This window comes from Triticum urartu, chromosome 7, assembly GCF_003073215.2.
Source record: "Triticum urartu cultivar G1812 chromosome 7, Tu2.1, whole genome shotgun sequence".
NCBI lineage: Eukaryota > Viridiplantae > Streptophyta > Magnoliopsida > Poales > Poaceae > Triticum > Triticum urartu.
In genome coordinates, this window is record NC_053028.1 from 181,396,113 (window position 1) to 181,416,080 (window position 19,968).

Consider the following 19,968-nt stretch of genomic DNA (forward strand, 5'->3'; position numbering starts at 1 on the left):
GTTCCAAAGCTTTCGGGCTGACTCTCCGGGATGTTGACTTATATGACTTAAATCGTCTGCATCTGGAGGTCGAACATAGGTGCACTACAAAAAAAAGACACATCCGTGACATTTTGGGCCGAACGAAAAAAATTTTTGTCATACATATGACACTTCTATGATGATAATTGTGACAAACCCGGTATCATCATAGATGTGGTGGGCTCCTACTTCTATGACAAAAAATCATGACAGAAAATGGGATTTTCGTCCTGGGCGGGCCGGAGACGCAGCTGCATGACATTCTTTGGGCCGTCCATGACAGAAAAAACCGTGGTAGAAGCGAGGGGGGGGGGAAATTTCGCAGAGTTCCCGGTTACGGTGGGAGGTCGGGGGCCGAGCGATGCGCGTTTCTCTCGTACACGTACGCGCGTGTGTGCGAGGCGTTGGCTCTAACTGAACCCGAGCGAGGCGTTGGGCTCTAACTGAACCCGAGCGATTACATTGCAGGCTACGCGTTACTGAACCCAAGCGATCGATCGATGGCTGTTAACTGAACCCGATCGAGCGGTTCCTTCGCTACTGCTGCTAACTAAAGCCGATCGATGCTGCCTCTGGATGAACAGTGAGTGTTGCGGGGGGTTGGATGAACAGTTCCCGGTGGGGGTGGATGAATAGGACCCCGTGGTGTTGCCTCTGGATGAACAGGACCCCGATCGATCGAGCCGGTTGGGGCTGGATGAACATGACCCCGTGGAGGGCTGGATGAACAGGACCACCCCGTGGAGGGCAGGATGAACAGTAGACGATGGAGGGCAGGATGAACAGTAGCCCGTGGAGGGGTGGTTGAACAGGAGCCCGTGGATGAACAGTCATAGGTGGAGGCTGGAGGAGGTCGACGGTGGATGAACAGTAGCCGCAGAATAACAGGGGGTGTGGGTGAGTGGAGGGATGGCCTGGCCAGCGGTGGGAGTAGTATGGGGGCGGTGAGGCCTCCGCGGCAGCACAGCCGGCCACGGAAGGCAGGAGCAGGCGGCACGACCGACGCTGCTTTGGGCGGCTGGACCAAGAAGACCAGAGGTTGAAGAAGCACTACGGCCATTGGATGGACATCATACGGTCACTAAAGCTAGAAACATTTATTATTGACTAAGTTGACAAAGCCCTTGGTACGCTCCAACTTAGTAGGCCCACAGGTCAGCCTCCGAAATGGTGCACCCCAGATGTCAGGGGAAGGAATCATTTTTTGGGCGGCCGAAGCTAAGAATATCCGAGATTGAAGAAGAAGCACGACATCTGTTGGATAGACATCCAACGACCACTGCTGCTAGAACCATGTGTTGACTATAATAAGTTGGCAAAGCCTTGCATACGCATCAACTTATTTTTTTAGGGGACGCGTCACTTAGTAGGCCCACAAGTGTGTGGCAGAGAACTTATAGCCCATTTGCGTTTTGTAAGAATGTACAGCCCATTTTGGAATTCTAATGGAATTTACAACAACCCATTTACAGTTTGTTAAAAGTACAATTCACAAAATAATTTGTAAGAATGTAAATCCCATTTTGGAATTCTAATGGAATTTACAACAACCCATTTACAGTTTGTTAAAAGTACAATAATTTTGATGGGCTCCGAAATATTTTTATCCCGAAATTTCTAGTCAGATTAAATATAAATTTGTATTACGTAAAAATCCAACGAAACATTGCGCGCGCAACAATGAAAATTTAAGATTTTCAAAATCCATAAATAATATTTTATAAACTAATTTCGTGTTTGGTGCATTTTTTATAGTTACTGCCCAGTTTTTATAATTACATCCCATTTATTATTTTTAAAGCCCATTTTCCTGTTAAGCCTAATGCATCCCTCCTACGAAACATTTGCAGCCCAGCGGGGCGGAGAATAACAAGTTGACCTTGCCTGGGTATTCCTCAAAAAGACGTATAGCTGGGCTAGCCATTTTCATCTTGAAAAAATTAGTATCTGGCCTGGATATCTGGCCTAGGCTAGACGGGCCGCAGCCCGCCCAGTTAATACCCTGCTCTCCTCTGAACAACAACGAAATCATCGCCAAGAAAAACTCTGCAATGCTCACGCCTCAAAAACACAAATACTACTCGAGCTGCTTGGTCCCAGCTGTCGGCCGCACCTTGTGCAATTCTCTCGTTTATATTGACTACATAGGTTGACAATGGTGTGGGACCGTGATGTCACGAAACCAGGAGAAAGCAAAAAAAATATAGTTGTACATAATAAGGAGGCACTTGCGTACGTACGGCTATGGCCCTAGTGGGTCCCTAGTGTCATCCAGTCAAAATAAAGTCATCTCCTGAATCCTCGTGTTCGTTGACGATGTTAACAATGCTCGGCGCCACGGCGAGCGCAACAACTCGAAGGGCAACGGAGAGGGACTCGCGGGCCCTACGGATGGTCTTATACAGCGCCCACTACTCATTCAGGAAGACAGGATCATCGGACACCTATGAGCACCTTCGAGAAACTGAGACGGCATGAAACGGTAAGGCCGCGCTTGAGAGCTCTGGTTTATTTCAAACATGTATTAACATACAAGTGTAATTTACTCGTCATCGAAAACAACGTGTAAAATACAGGCATAATGGAACCGAGGGCCTGAGGTCTGTAAGTATAACTGGCGGGTTACGCGTGTAATTTGAGAGACCAGTGTATATTTTACGAGCACTGCTATATGGACGACATTACCATATGATACATGCACGACATGTGTATCATGCCATCCATGGGCAAGGCTGAAACAGGAGCTAACGGCTAGATTAGCAATCATCCGAGTGTCGTTCAGCATTTTTATCGTGTGTCAAGTACTTTCGATATTTTACTAGTCGAAATCGACCAACCAAGCGCCTTCGCCCGAGACCATCTGCTTTAATTTACAAGCGTCAGTTGTACAAGCGGTTTTGGATGGAAATGACGATCCAATCACGTCCTAATATCATGTGTTGGTCGGAAGATCATATGGTTTCACGTCTAACCTACCCGACTTGTCATATAGGCTATGAATGAAACATCAGACGATGAACTTCTTAAGCACGGAAACAACAGAAGAGTATGATCTTCTTAACAAGCAATCACTGGCATTAGATCGACATGCAAAACAATACGAAGCATTATTCTCAGGAGGCACGGTGAACAGCTCGTGATGCCGCATGCCACAACATTCCGAGCTCAACTTTTTAATCAAACACAAGGTCTGGTATTACATAGACAATATTCAGAACAAACTCTTAACACAGGAATATCTCAGCAGAGTAACTATTTACTTCTAAACTGAACACAAGAATATGAAAAAACACTCAATGCTGCTCACAGCAAGGGTGTCCCACTCAAAAATATCAAATGCATGTCTTCTGGCTAACATCAATGAGAAAATTTTGACAAGGTTTTCCAACTCCAATATATTAAACTAACGTCTTCTTGCTAACATCAATGATTAAACTTTGACAAGCTTTTCCCATTCAAAATATGTAATGCCTATGATCGTGGAGTCCTGTCGTAGCTTTTATACTTGTTTGGGCACTTTTTGCCCAGGGCACTCCACGTATTGTTAAATTGCCAATGGTCTCTGCAGACTAGTCATGTCACCGGTGTCTAATAATACTCTGTAAAGCTTCTCGGTCATTCCTTCTGTAATGTAGCGCAAATAGTGACTGCTTCTTTCTGCAAAGTGGAACGACCAACTAGACCCAGTAATGCAGAAGTTTTCCTTACACATTGGCTCCTTTTTTGCAGTTCAACTAAAATCGAAGTCGGAATAAAACTAAGCTTTAATTTTGATATCCCTGTAAGCAACAATAGGTATAAGGGAAACAATTACTAAGAAATAACGGTTGATGACTTGTACTCCAGAAGAAAAGCATCTACTGATCTACTTTATCTTAATGGGAAACAAAGCAGGAGAGTAGCAATTCGCCATCAGTGTGATTCATTCATATTGATTGAGACATTATCTTAACAATGCCTTGTTTCAACATGTATAAAGAACGACAAAGCTTATAAAGGGGGTGATGCTGAATTTGTTGTAACAAAGCAACAAGCATCATGTCTGGGTTGGTCCCATTTTTGTTCACTACTTAATGGGAAAAGACAGCAATACAATAGCTTCAATTCATTATTTATTTAAAACAGTACCAATACAAGTAGCACAACATCTCAAAACACACTGCACGATCATGTGGATGAAGGCAAGTACCAACCTGTCATGACGCACACAAGATCACGTACGAATCTGCCAACACGAATAGGAAATCCAATCTCATTTTGTGCAGTTGCACTAAAATCAAGCAAAGTGTTTCGCGTAGCAAAGCAAAATGTCACAATAGCAACAAGTTGAATAGATATCCTTGTATAAACAGAGGCAAAAAAGGAATCAATTACTGGCTAATAAAGGAGGATGAAACATGCAGCCACAAAAATGGTAATCCCGCCAATCCCTAACAAGTGTTGCAGTTTTGAAATAAGATTCAGTAGTTAATTCTGAGAGTGGCATCAATTACTGGCTTATAAAGGGGGTGATGCTGAATTTGTTGTAACAAAGCAACAAGCATCATGTCTGGGTTAGTCCCATTTTTGTTCACTACTTAATGGGAAAAGATAGCAATACAATAGCTTCAATTCATCATTTATTTAAAACAGTACCAATACAAGTAGCACAGCATCTCAAAGCACACTGCACAATCATGTGGATGAAGGCATGTACTGACCTTTCATGAGACGACCAACATAAAATACGAATCTACCAACACGAATAGGAAATCCAATCAAGTTTTGTGCAGTTGCACTGAAATCAAGCAAAGTTGCCGGTGTGACGTTTAAGTTTTCTATAGCAACAAGTTGAATAGATATCCCTGTTTTAAGAGGCAAAAAAGAAAACAATTACTGACCAATAAAAGAGGATGAAACATGCGGCCACAAAAAGAAGCATCTACCTTATCATGATGGAAAACAAAGTATAGGACAATGGCATTTCTAAAACGGTTGCATTGATTCATATTAACAGAGAAATTCTTTTAAAACAGATCAGTAGTTAATTCTGAGATTAACAACAGCAAAATAGCTGCATGGGACATGCCAGCACCATGTGTGTCCACACGTATAAATGGGTGATGCAGAGTATGTAGCCAAGCAGCATATATGCGCTGGTCCCATATTTGTTCTCTTTGAACCTTCTTCCCATGTGAGGGCAGCAAATCTAGTCGTGCACAAACTACCCGACCCCCCAGTTTCTTTCCCTTTTCAACAAAGAGATCGGTTCCTTACAAATGTGTGTACTGGGTTACCCCTTTTCCCTTTTCGACCTACAAAGCGGCTGGATAGCTAGTCTATACTACTTTCCGCCCCTCCTTTCCTAATTGAACCGCGTCCTAGATTCTTGCTCTAGCCCACTGCACCCTTCATTCCTCTTTGAACCAAGACCTAGATTCGACTATAGATCGAAAAAGATCCACATGCAGCTAGAGCAACGACGGTTTCAAAGAAACTTATACGTTAGGGTCGTCGGGATGTGGCAAGGCGTGCGGCGGGAGGCCAGATCTGCCCACACTAAGTACGGCAGCGAGGAAGAAGGGGTCGGTGGCCCTCCCGCACAGGCGCTGGGTGAAAGAGAACAGCGCAGCCGACAGTGGATTGCCTCCCTCGCCGAAGGCGATAGAGTGAATGCTGCACCTCCTCCCCTTCCCGGTGCGACGGGATACGGATGCCTCCTTCACCGGCTGTGAGGGGGGAGAGAGATACAAGAGGCCAACGCAGTCTTGTTTAGATCTGGTGAAGAGAGGGTGAGAGACTATGAATATAGCAAACCCTAGCAAATGTATCTAGACTCATTTTAGTGCTAGATACCTCCATATCTAGACAAATCTAAGACAAGTAATTCGGAACGGAGGGAGTAACATATATGTAGTGCGACGAGCGTGTGGAGAGTGCAAACCCTAGCGAACAAGCGCCGAGGCTCCCGCTTATATATATACTACTGTAGTACGGACTAAGCTCCGGTGCCTTCACTACACCTGCTTTTGGCTGTATGACAGGTGAGCCAGCCACATTTTGGGCCCACCTGTCGTAAAACCCTAGCGAAAATTGCACCAACGTGAAAGACGACTGCGTCTCCAACGCAACCAAGGTGAACTGACGAAGGATATCATCTTTGTGCGTAACAAGCAAAGAGCACTAATGGAAGACAGCTTGTTTTTCATCGAAAATCGATCAGCTTCACCAGCTGACGCAACCATGAGGCGCAACCATGAGCATCGATAGGTTATCGTGGTGATGCATCATCCATTTGGCATCAAGTTTGGGTGAGGCACCTAAGAAATTCGACAAATCCTCACTGTGGTCTGTTTCTTCTCAGTAATCAAGCTCGAGGAAGGAAGAACCATGTGGCAGAGGACAGTGAGGCGGAACAACAATGGTCATCCAATTTTGTGCAGTTCCACTAAAATTGAGGAAGACATGCCTAGGTATGGAGACACGCATCGCTGTTTCCAAAAATATAAAAAAGGGTTAGCAACGACATCTCAATTGTCAATAAGAATTAATGAAAAGTACACCAACAAATAGAAGCATCATAATTATCTTGATGGGAACTAAACCAGGATACCTGAGAAAAAAAGCATTTCTTCATTTAACCAGTGATAGTACTACCACCATATGGACAATGACCGCACAACCACCATGTACTTTTTGTCGAAACAACATGTATACCTCCATCGAGGCATAAATCAGGACAACTTTTTGAGTGGCATTTCCTCTATAATAGTACTAGTAGGTGATGTTGGACCAGCCGACGAACCCTAGCTACTATGCATGGGGAGCTGGGGAGTAGTCACATAGAAGAAAACCCGCACGCAGCAACCTGGGGAGCTGGACCAGTACAAGTTATACCTCAGGTGGGTGAGATGTCGTTTAGGCGGGCGGGTGGGATCTGCCCACACGACGGCAGCGAACAAGGGCGCGGAGGATCTTCGTCCGCGCCAGCGCCGGCTCCGAGAGGACGGTGCGCATCGGCTTCCTCCGTCGCCGACGGCGACAACGTCAACGCTGCACCTCCTCACCTCCCGCAACGGATGGGATTCGACCGGATCTGTGACCACTGGTGAGGAGAGAGATAGAGTGGACACTGTCATCTTGTTTTGATATGGAGAGGGTGAGAGAGCGGGACATGAGAAACTCTATCAAACAAGAGGCTATAATGGAGTAAAAAATCTCTCCATAGCAGTGGTTTTAAATAGAATACGCGCGTTCCTGGAAAAAAGAAACAAAAACTGGCGGACAATTTTTTAAGGGTCTGTCTAGGACACATCTAGATGTGACATAGTTATGTCACATATAAGTTGATGTCCACTCTGTTTGTGGTCTTTTCCTAGTTTTTTTTTGTTTCTTGTTTCTACATTATATACTTGTGGGAGCTTAGATGTGATATCCTTAAATAACATCTAGATGTGAATTAGACAAACTGATTTTCTAACGTACCAAGAAAGAAAACTCGATAAAAAACACGCCCCCGCTTCCAGGTCGTGAGAATCGTCTCTCAACACACATAGACATAGACATGCATATCCGTGTTTACGTAAAATTCCATTTCCATCTCCATCTCCAATCATATTTGTCCAACTGGCACATTATTCTGTTGTTAATTATATACGCAGCAATATTAACGTACATCATCTCTTGTTTGCGCACGTCCGGATCGCTGCCACGGCCGGTCCTGACCAACCCGAACCCTCTTCATCACCCGCGCGTGCTTCCCGCCCGAAACGGTCAGTGCCGCATTCATGCCCGGCCAGAGCGGACGCGACCTCTCACTGGCGTCAGCATTGATTGCGGCGCGCCGGCCGAGAGAGCATCGCCGGCCCCGCTTCCGGGTGCACGCGGCTGCTCCGCGTTCAAAGTCACAATAGCCGGCTACAACATGTGCGATCTCTTCTAGTAGTAAGTTAGTTCTTGGGAGTTCGTGCTATAGCTAGTTGTCCTCCCCCAACTCGTCAATCTCTTCTAGTAGTGCTAGTACTCCATGGCGCGATCCATCGATAAGCAGGCGGGAAAGTTATGGTATACTACTCGGTTTGCGGTGAGTGGCATGCCGAGCAACCGTGTGGGGTCGAGCCGTGGAGGAGGGTGAGACATGAACACGACAGACGTGATTTAAACGTTGGTTTTGCTCGATGGCGTGATCCAACGAAACAAAACGTCGGTTTCTCTCCGTTTCCATTTTTTCTCCGGAAAAACGGAAACTTTTCCACTCCATTTTCATTCCTATTCCAAGGTTGCCCCGTTATAACATTCCATCAAATACAAAGGAAAACTAACATGCATGCTGATGCATCTCAATGATTCATAGATCATAGCCAATATTTACTTCACAACTAAAGAAAAAAGTTGTGAGAGCGTGTACGATAGAAAAACTACTGATGGGGTCACTACAACGTAAACCCTAAACCCTAAACATGATTTAATTTCCTGGCCAGGTAGAACCTGTCGAAGGAAAGACGGCTGGCACCCTCGGATCATACGATGCTTTTGTGCAGTTCCACTAAAATCGACCTGAGCATCCCTGATGGCAAAGATATTGAAGAAGTGTGATTAGAATAATAGTACTGGCACTAGTTCATGAGACATAAACTCATCACAAGTAGAAGCCGGTAGAAGTAGAGAAAGATCGACATGGAGATGGAGCTACGACAGTGGAGCAAGCCGACTCCAAAAGGAAGATGGACTACCTGGGACGTCGGGCTGTAGCTAGAAGGGCGGTTGGGATGCGGCATCGGCCCATACCGCGGTGGCCCCCGATTGGGACGCACCGACTGTGGGTTTTCTCCCTCGCCGATGTCGACCGCATCTACGTAGAACATTGTTCCCTTCCCCCAGCTGCGGGATCAGGCCCGTCGTTCTATGCTTGTGAAGAGAGCAACCTAAGCAAGCAGGCTTGTATCTTAGGCTCCTTCTAGTGTATATATAGTGGTTTTCTTTTTCTCTCCATATCAACCATTTTATATTGCGTACATGTCATTCAAGAGTGAAATGATGGTTGCTTCTTCCGACTAACTGTGTGATTTGACTGCTCCTTAGTGCCCCCTACACGTACTCCCCCTACGTGTATGCATCAGTCACACGTACACATGGACGCAAAAACGCGCGCGACGCCCTAATGCATGCATGTCCGAGCACACGACGGAACACACACGGTCACGCTCAAGTGCTCAACCTACACGTGCATACACACACATACTCAGTCAGGGTGAGCTAGTGACTGTATGAACACCGGAAAATATATTTATTGAGCGCAATGAGCGTATTATGAAGTCCGCTGACCGTATTTTTACAAATATACAGTGACAGACAATGTATTTATCTCGTTTGAAATTAAGCCATATTAACTGGAGAGGAGGCAGCATGGACTAGCATTACTTTGTTGTGTCCCGTCAACTTGCCGAATGAGGAGAAGGTTGCAGGGCGGGAGAAGCTTGCGCGCAGTGGCTCGCGGGACAAGGAGAAACTTTTGACTAATGCAAGCTCTCCCTCGCTCAGGCGGTGGACGTGCAATAGTTAATTCGGTGTCAGATTGCCAGAAGCATACACTATACTACTAGTGCTATTATTGTTCAACTTCCCGAACAGCCAAGCACAAAGTTTACTAGTACTACTACTATAGTCCATAAAGGTACGCACTATACTAGTACTAGGAACCGGATGGAGGAGCGTCTGCACTCTTATTATAATTTTAAAATGTGATAAAGCAATCTTCAACACATTTGGTTCTCTTCGAGGGTTCTCGCATGTGATAATGGAAGTTGATTGCATGGAACACTCGCCACAATTCTCGCTTAATTCTGGCTCATATCCTGTTACAAATAGTAGCGCTCAGTAATATTTCCTCTTTTTTTGTTATTCGGCATGTAAACAGGTCATCAAACCTTGCGGCGCATCTTCGTGCGAACCGTGCTTGTTGCACTTTGAATGTGGCCGAGAGCTGGCTTGATGAAACACCTCGCTTCCTACTTCTTTTTTTGCGGGGTACCTCGTTTCCTAGTGACCAGTGTCTTGGCCGATCGTCCTAAGAATGCTTATATATGAATAAAGCTCTCCCATTTACCCACAAAAAAAGATTAAGCCATATTAACTGGAAAGGAGGGAGTATGGACTAGCACTACTTTTTGGTGTGTCCCGTCAACTCGTAGAACGAGGAGAAGCTTGCAGGAGAAGGTGAAGCTCGCTTACGCCTTTTGACTAATGCAACTTACCCTCAGTGGACATGCATCAGTCCATTCGGTGTCAGATTGTCAAAGGCATACACTGTAGTACCCAACATGCGGAGTACCATCATCGTTCGACTTCACGAAGGGGCGAAGAGCCAAGCGCAGTAGTGCGCGTACTTGGTTTTGCACCTTCATACTACTCCACCCTCCGTCACAGTTTACAGGGCGCGCTTCATTATGATGCATTTCTCTCAATGCATTTCCACCACCAGAGAGACTTTAGACGCGTTTGGTATAATGCTCAATTAATTAGGGCGTGGTAACCGCAATCAAGTCCACAATTTTCTCTCCATGTACTGTACTACTACGAAGTGCATGCATGTGTGTACCCGGGGTGGAAGCACTGCATGCATGTGTGTACGCATTATTCCCTCTAGTAATAGACGCCATGCTATAACTACCAATGCTATTTTTCAGGCCGATCGCTAGTCGCCTTGGTCCCACAGATTTTTTTCCTTTTTTCTGAAGCGCGTTGTATAAGCAGTGACGGATGGAGTAGTATGAGCGGATTCAAAGAAGAGCGTATTGATGGTTGCTTCTTCAGAGCAACTTACAGTGGGAAAGGTGGGGCTTATGATTTGACTGCTCATTACTCACTATTAATGCAGCGCAATGACCGGGCTGAGTCTCCCATGCGGTTGTGCACTACCCCCTCGGTTCTTAAATATACTCCGGAGTATTTGTCTTTGTAGGGATTTCAACCAGTGACTACTCTCTCTCTCAAATATTTGTATTTTTAGAGATTTCAAATGGACTCACACATACGGATGTATATAGACATATTTTAGAGTGTAGATTCACTCATTTTGCTCCGTATGTAGTCACTTGTTGAAATCTTTGTTAAGACGAATAGAATATTTAGGAACGGAGGGAGTACACATACGAAGCAAAATGAGTGAATCTACACTCTAAAATATGCCCGTTTGAAATTTGTAAAAAGACAAATATTTAGGAACGAAGGAGTATAATTTTGTGCATGGAACATGGGCCCGGATGATGAAGAGGCTTCTGGCAATGCTATCAAGCTTCCATCATTTGTTTACATAATTGACGTACTATACAAATAATTTTCCAGCGACATGAAATTGTACAATGGTGTGAGCTTTCAGCTTTTGTTTCGCGTGTCTTGCCATCGATGCTCTTTCGAAAACAATAAAAAACTAACTTACTTGCTAATGCATGTCAATTATTAGCATATCAGAGCTAATAATTACATCACAAGTGAAGACAAAGTTCTGAGAAGGTGTTAAATTAAAATTGATCCATGCTTTCATTGGCAGCAACGTCCCCCCAGCTCTGTCTAAATCAACAAGGCATGTTGGGGAAAAAAGTAGCTGTCTGGAGCATGCAACATTCTGATCATTTTGTGCAGTTCCACTAAAATAGAGCTGAGCGTCCCTGTTCCAAAGATATCAAGTGTGATTATGATAATAGAGGACTGCTAATGAAACAATAAGCACACAAATAGAAGCCGGTCACCTTTCCAGTCTCTCTTAAGACTAACTAGTTGGAGAAGATTAGGCTCGGAGTTGGATGAGGAGGATAGAGCAAAACCAATCTCCCTTTGTGAAGTCGCACTGAAATGTAGAGACGTTCCCCGTGTGACATTTTAGTACAACTGCACAAAACACTCTTAAGAAAAAAGTGATTTGTGCAGTTCACCAAATGGTCGCAATAGCAACAACATGAAATGGATAGCCCTGTTTGCAAAAAAGAGGTAGAAAGGAAACAATTACTAGCCAATAACAGTTGATGACACATGCGACGACAAAAAAGAAGCATGTTCCTTGTCCTAAGGGAAGATAACAACACGGTTGTGTTTGTCTAAAACGGTGTGAGGACGAGCATGCAATATGGAAAGTACGCCAGACGAGCGATGTTTTGGGCAAAGAACTATGGAAGATCCACATGCAGTGATGTGGGAAAACGGGCAGTGGAGCAAGGCCGGAGGGGATACCTGGAGGTCGTCGGGATGTAACTAGGTGAGCGGCGGCGGGCGGAATCTGCGAGCAGGTGGCGTAGGCCCTGCCGCGCCAGAGCTTTGGTCAGAGAGAACGGCGTGTACCGCAGATCGGGACGTGCTGCCTCGGCGCCGTCGAACAGAGAAACGATGCACTTCCTCCCTTTCCCCCGGTGGACGGGATGCGGTCGGATCAGTGACCAACGATGAGAGAGAGAGAGAGAGGCCACCGTACTCCCTTTCCCCCGGCAGACGGGATGCGGCCGGATCAGTGACCAATGGTGAGAGAGAGAGAGAGGCCACCGCACTCCCTTTCCCCCGGCGGACGGGATGCAGCCGGATCAGTGACCAACGATGAGAGAGAGAGAGGCCACCACACTCCCTTTCCCCCGGCGGACGGGATGCGGCCAGATCAGTGATCAACGGTGAGAGAGAGAGAGAGGCCACCGAAGCCTTGTGTGAGATACTCTGAAGAGCGGACTACCTTTTCCTCCATAAAAATCGTTTTATATTCTGTGTACGTGCCATTGAGCGCTATAACTTTATTTAAAAATAACGCGGCAACTCGTCAAGTCGAATTTTGTTTCGTGCACGTGTGGTACACGACCTCCCTAGGTAAACAACCGCTACAGGCGTTCAAATTAGCACGTGGGCTGCCATTTCGTAAAGAAATGAGCTCCACCATGTACCCGCGCGGGTGTGGCTGGGCACGAAGCGTGAGTACGTGCACGGTGCACCTATTCTCTTCTTGTATACGCACTCCACCTGCGTGGGGTTGTGTGAGAGAGATACAAACTTAGAGAGATATGGTGTGTGGGTTCTTGAGAGTTTTTTTTGGGGGGGGGGGGTCAATCAAAAATTTTAAGATATGCAATGTGTGTGAAATAGAGTCCTGGGTCTAACATATATATAGAGGGGGCGATCCACGAGAAGAGAGTGGAGGTATCATCGGCTTGAGGTGTCCATAGAATCGAAGAGAGGGATGATGTGTGTGTGTGTGCGCGTGCGATCCATAAAGAGTGCCATCGAATTTGTGTGTGCCCACGTCAAAGATATAGAGTGGTTGGCCTACTGGAACATGAGATGGGACATGTGCAGTTTGTCTCCGTGGCATGGATACCTACCTGCAGCGCTCGACTATCGGTGTGTGGTGGGGGAAGAGGGAGGACCAATTAACTATAGAGGTACAATGGCTGGTATATGTGTGGAGGAGGAGAGAGGCCTACCTCATGTATTAAGGAGATCGATCTGCCTCATGTATTAAGGGAGATCGATCGACATCCATGCATATGTGCAGGAGATGAATAAGGTTGGGAGAGAGACAGAGCTAGAGTGTTGGAGGGGGTGGTAGTGGAGTTGCTTCTAACAAATTGTGGGATAGGCTTGCTAGACAAACGGAGGGCACGCTCGCAATATCAATAAGAGAGGAGATGGCTGCTTGTTGTCTGTGCACGTGTGTGTGAGAGACGGGTCAGGAGGCATGCACGAATGATGAGGGGGGACGATGTGGCTGTGGTAAGCAGACGTAACTACATAGGAAGATCAATCGCCCTTTGTAAGAGAAAGGAGAGACATAACTTGTGAGGCACATCGATCGATGGGGGGGTAGTTAAAGTCGATCTAGGTATATGTTGGGAGATCGATCAGTATACATGCATGTGTGTGTTAGAAGCAAATGAGGCACGAGGAGAAGGATAGAGAGAGAGGGATGCATGTAGGAGGTGGTACGAGAGGCATACTATATCGAGGGGGAGGAGTGTGCGAGTACGAGAATGATGAAAAGAGTGGTGGGAGTGAGGCATGGACGGTGACAAGAGAAGAGGGGAAGTTTGTGTTTGTGCTAGGCACACCTGGCTAGAGAGGCATATCGATCGATGTGTGCCGCAAAGAAGGAGTTGGGGGGCCTACACACACCGTGGGTGAACGACCTAAAGTGAAAAGACGAATTTGCGCGATGGAGCTAGAGAATGCTGAGGGAGGGTGAGAGGGATGCGGGCGTGTGCATGCACAAGAGAAAGTTAGCGCTAGCTACAAATATAAGAGGGTTTTGTGGGTGTAAAAGACGAATAGAGATCATATATACTTCATTATAAAAAGCGAATTCGGATATTTGAAGAATTTATCATAGTGTTTCAAAGCGACGGATGTGTGAATATATATAACGGTGATACACATGGTGTGGTTATGAACATAGTATACTACATTTAATATGTTTTATCTCTACTCTTATAAAAACCGGAGTTGTTGATGATGGTGTGCCTACCATCCTGCATTATAGGCCGTCTGATTTATATCTGGCGGATAGCAAGGAAACTATGATGGTTGAAGTTGGCAACAATCATGATTGTAGATTCTTATTGAAATAGAGAAACGAATTCAAATTTAGTTCGAATTGCAGCGGTAGTATAGACATTTGGAATGCACTAAAATGTTGGTATGAGTAGGTTACATGCATTATACAGCAAGCGAAAAAAATTAATCGGACATAACATGGATTCATGCTCCCTCCTTCCATCTATATAGGGCGTAATGAGATTTTTAAGACCGCCTTTGACTATTGACAAGATTAATAGTACATGACATGCACAATGTGAAAATTATATCATTGAAAGAACCTTTCACAGACGAATTTAACGGTGTGCTTTGTGTAAGTTGCATGTCATATATCATTGCTCTAATATTTGGTCAAAGTTAGCATCGAAAACGCATTAGGACCTATATAGATGGAAGGAGTGAGTAGCTTTGAATAGCATTTGTATAGTAAAACGGGGCAAGACTCTCTCTTTGTGTGGTGTGAATAGTTTTATTTTTTTCGTTTTCTTTTTGGTTGAGGGAAGTGCGAATTGATGTGGTACGTACAAGTACAATATTACTACACGTAAGGCTTCTCCCTAAAATTCAACCCGCATCTTGTTATATCCCGAAAATTCAGATATCGTGCTCCCAAAACTCGCGCCTTCACAACCCACACCTTGTTATCCCGAAATTACAACACGCGCGAAAACTCCCTCCAGCTGCCAAATCCCGACACGCGAAATCCCCCTTCTAACCCTGAGCCGAAAGGGCCGCTAGTTCAAATCGGTGGGGGGTACTTTTGTAACACACCCTACATTTTGGACAAGCGCGTTCCTAAGTCATGCTTCACCCCCTCCCATCGCCCCCTTTTCACCATTTGAAATCCCAGGCCGCCATAACCTCTCCGCTCTAGCCGCGAAACCCCACCCTCCTCTGTTCGCCACGTCACCGCTGCCCAACCGGAGCCTCTTCCCCGACGACGTCGTCCAGCACAGCAGCTCGACGTCCCTTGTCCACCTCCCCGGATGAGGATCCGTCGTCCATCTCGTCATCCCGCCGGTTTAGCCGCCCCGTCCTCCACCTCCAAGGAGCTGCTCCGACGATCGCCTCGTCTATCGCGGCTGCTCGATCCCCACAGCGCCGCCTTAACCTGCTCCACCGAAACCACAGCATCCTCACCGACTCCTCGGACAAAGCCGAGGCCAACTCGGCGCCACCAAAGAGGTTGTACACTCATCACATCGCACCTTCTCCTTAACTCGACCTCCCGGCGCCGACGGTGCTCCAACCCGCACCCCCATGGAGCGGCTACCTTGAAGCCGGCGCCGCGGGCGACATCTCCACGGCGGCTCTCCCCCAGTGTGAGGCCCCTTCGGCGGCGGCATCCATACCAGCCGGATCTGCTGCTGCTCTGGCACTCGCTCGATCGCTTGCTCACCCAGCTGCTGTTGCTGCTCTCCTCCTCGCCCGTGCTGCTGCTTTGCTCCGATTAAGCCACACTTTAGTCGACTGAATCGACTTTTGGGTCAGTCGATTTTCAGGGGTTGGGGGGCTCGCCGGAGTTAAGGAAGAACCACCCGCAGTGGGGACGGGGGCTCGCCGGAGAGGTACCCCAGTATCTATCTTAGGGTTCAGGGTGAGGGCGGGCGGCCTAGAGGGCTGGCCGGGGCGGCGGTGGCGGCGGTGGCGAGTTGTTTCGGGGCGGCGAGGCGGCGCTGGGGCCGGCGGTTCGGCCGGTGGTGGCTGGCGGCTCAGGGGGTGCAGGTTGAAGATGAACTGCAGGCCCTCCCTAAGCTACATGTCAAGTGCCTCTCTGCTACCATTGCGTTTAGTTTCGACAGTAGCATTCAGATTCCACAGTAAATTTCAGTTTCGACAGTTAAGTTCAGAGTCAACAATTTTTACCTCATAAGTTGTAGTCAGGTGGTTTTTGGTGATGTTAATTTTACATCCATTTTACATCATCTATTGGAGATGCTATTAGAATCCCACTTGAGATTGACGATGTCTGTCTTGTGCTGCTTCAGTATTGACGTCTTACGGCTCACCGGAGCTGCTCCAACGACAGAACAATCTGTCACAACAGAGCAGTGCCCTGGACGCCGTCTACAGATTCCATAGATCTTCCTCCACACCTCCGACAGCCACCTCTGCCTCAACTGCTTCAACGACCAACCTAATGATGCTGAGGTCGACACGGCTACGGCAAAGAGGTTGTACACTTGTTGCGTCACTTATTACTATACATTCACGTCGATCCATTAGGGCTATTTTGGTTCAACGGAAAAACATCGATCCACTGGTTATTACCATCACTCTAAATTTCTGCATGCTCTCCTTACATAATGTCACCATATTTTTTTCGTATGCATGTCAGATATTGTACACAGTCATGCTGAACATGTAGAGAAAAAGAGAAGAGTTTTGCGCGGCAATACAATGTCATGCAGACATCGCTCCATGGTGGGTTCAATGGCAAACCCTCCCCACCCCTCTCCAGATTGTAATCCAGAGAAAGATATATGTTCTGAGGCGGATTCGGACGCCGCTGACCACTCCTATTTACCCCCCAAGGTGTTTGCTCTACCTTGGCATGATGATGTTAGTCATATCATGCATATGTTGCCTTGCAGTGCCTACTTTTAACATCATATATGTCATCTGCTTAGTTTAGACATGTTCTGTAATGCCACCTGTTTAGTTTCTATATCATATATGGGAATTATGCAGTCTCATGTCTTTTAGCCAGCCATAATATATGTGAAATGTGCAATGCCATCCTGTTTAACCAGGCATCATATATTTGAATGATATCTTGCCCATCCTTTTCTTCATTACATTTCCATTTGTCGACAATGTTTGTACATTAAACTACTCTTCCTGTGAATCAGCCATTTGGGTGGGAGATGGAAAAATCTGGAGTGAAAACAAGGCCTTCAGAGCAGACAGTGCTACCTGTCGAAGCAGGTCTCTTGTTGGGTCCCGATAGCTTCTCAGAGATGGATTTAGAGATAGGTGACCAGTCCTATTCCCCCACTGAGGTGTATGCTCTAACTTGGCACGGTTATACTGCTCATATCATGCATACGGTGTCTTGCATTGCATAGTTTAGACATCATATACACAATATTCAACACCATGTTCTTAGTTCAGACATCATATCGAATGCCCTCTATTTAGCATATAAATCACATATGTGAATTAAATGATGCGATCCTGATTATTTAGATAACATGTAGATGAATTATGTCATGCGATCATGTTTAGTTATTCATCATATCTTTGAATTATGTTATGCTATGCTATCCAGTTTAGATAGACATCATATATGTGAAATTATGTCATGCTATCCATTTTAGTTAAACAATATACATGTCAACTATTTCATGCCCTCTTTTTTCCACACTATCTATTGCATCTGTCTCTCATACAATGTCTGTACATTCAACTATGTTTCCTGTTTATCAGCCATTTGAATTGGAGCGGGTGATGCCAGTATCTAGCGGACTAAAAACACGGTCTTCAAATAAAACAGTGCTACCTCTTGGTGGAGATAGCACCCTAGTTGTACATGCACAAGAACCAGCCCTACCACACATAACCCAAACTCTCGCATATTGTACCCCTACTACGATGGACAGAGAACCAGCTTCACCCAATCTAACCCCAACCCCAGCCGATAGTAACCCAGTTCCTGTTGACACAGCACCATCTCCACCACAGAGCTCCCAAACAAGAGCATTTAGTAAGGCATCTCCAGTGCCCATAGGGCCAGTACTATCACGGCAAACCCCAACTCCACCAGTTAGTACGCCTATTCCTGTGGAGGAAGCACAACCAGCTAGTCATAGTTTAGCATCTATCGCATTTGATGTTGTTAAATCGTATGTGCGTATCTTCCCATCTTGGAAATATTATACTGAAGATGAAGGAAAATGCCAGTTGTAGGTGTTTGTCCAGGAGTTATGTGTAAGTAATGTTATTCATGGCAATTACTTTGCTTCGTCCCATACATCCTACCTCCATGATGGTTATAATACAACAAATTTTCCCATTTTTCTCTATAGAGAAGGACCGATTTGGAAACTCAGGATGATGTAACCTGTGCTAATACCTCTGCTATCTTCAAGAATGCTTGGTGGCAGTATCAGAATTACCTGAAGAAAACGTACTTCACCGGCAAAGAAACTCATCAAATTCCCTTATGTTCTCCTGAGACACATTTACTGGACGATGACTGGGAACGCCTTGTTCTGTACTGGTCCCGAACCAACAATGTGGTAAGGTCTATGAGCTCATTTTCTATTTTTAAGTATTATATTCTTGCGTCTTACTGTACTCTGTTCATGTAGAACAAGTGCCTAAACCTGAAGAACAACTGTTCTAATTTAAGATTCCATTGCTACCATAGGACATAGATATATGTTTGTTTGATGCTTTTATTATGACTAGTACTTGGCAATAGAAGACTTGGTAGTTTAATCCTGTCCACCTTACTAATGAACTGGTTCACCGATATGAGTTTCATATACTAGTGCATGCTAAACTTGTTATGTGTCTGCTTGTTTCTTCTTTTAGAATGCTGACAGAATATTGGGGAAGAGTGCCTTATTAAGCAATGGTAAAGGAAGTAATGCAGATAAGGTTCAGGATAGTGACACATCCTGTCTTGATGTAGTGTTCGAGTTACTGGCCACTACTGCTGGCACAAGCTCTTCGAACTCGCTGCCTGAATCAGTTCGTCTTCTTGAGTCTCAACTTCAAGTTGAAAGACATCGATCAGATGTGCTGCGACAGGAAGCTGAAGGACTGAGGAAGTCCCTGCAGAATTCAGATGCATATTTTCTGGTGCAACAGCAAGCGCTGGAGGATTTAAGCGCCAAACAAGAGAAAGTTAATAAGCTTGCTAAGCATCTTGCCAGCATTATGGGTACCCAGGATATTGTTTCTTGAGATCTTTTGAAGAGGTTTCAGTTCAGGATTTGTTTTGCTGCGGCGTTTATTTGCGCTGGTTGCCAACTTTGACAACCAGTGTATATGATAAGCTGCTTTGTTCCCTGTATTTGCACTGGTGGCGAACTTTGATGCCCAGTGGATGTAATATGTGTAATAGCCGTGATAGCCTAGCGTTAGTTGCTTGCTTATTTATTTCCTTGTTGTCTTGTTTATTTGTTTGCCTGTAGTCATTGCAGTTCTTTTTCCGCGGTTAACTAGTGGCTGCAATAACCTATTTTTGAAAACTAGGCCACAATAATCATGGGCTAATATTTACTGTAGTGACACTGGGCCTCCTACGGGCCGTAGAAATAGTGGGCCTTCTACGGGCCATAGAAACAGTAGGCCTTCTACGGGCCATAGAAACAATGGGCCTTCTATGGTTTGTATCATCAATGGGCCTTATACAGGCCGTATGATCGATTGGCCAAACATGGGCCAATAAGAGGC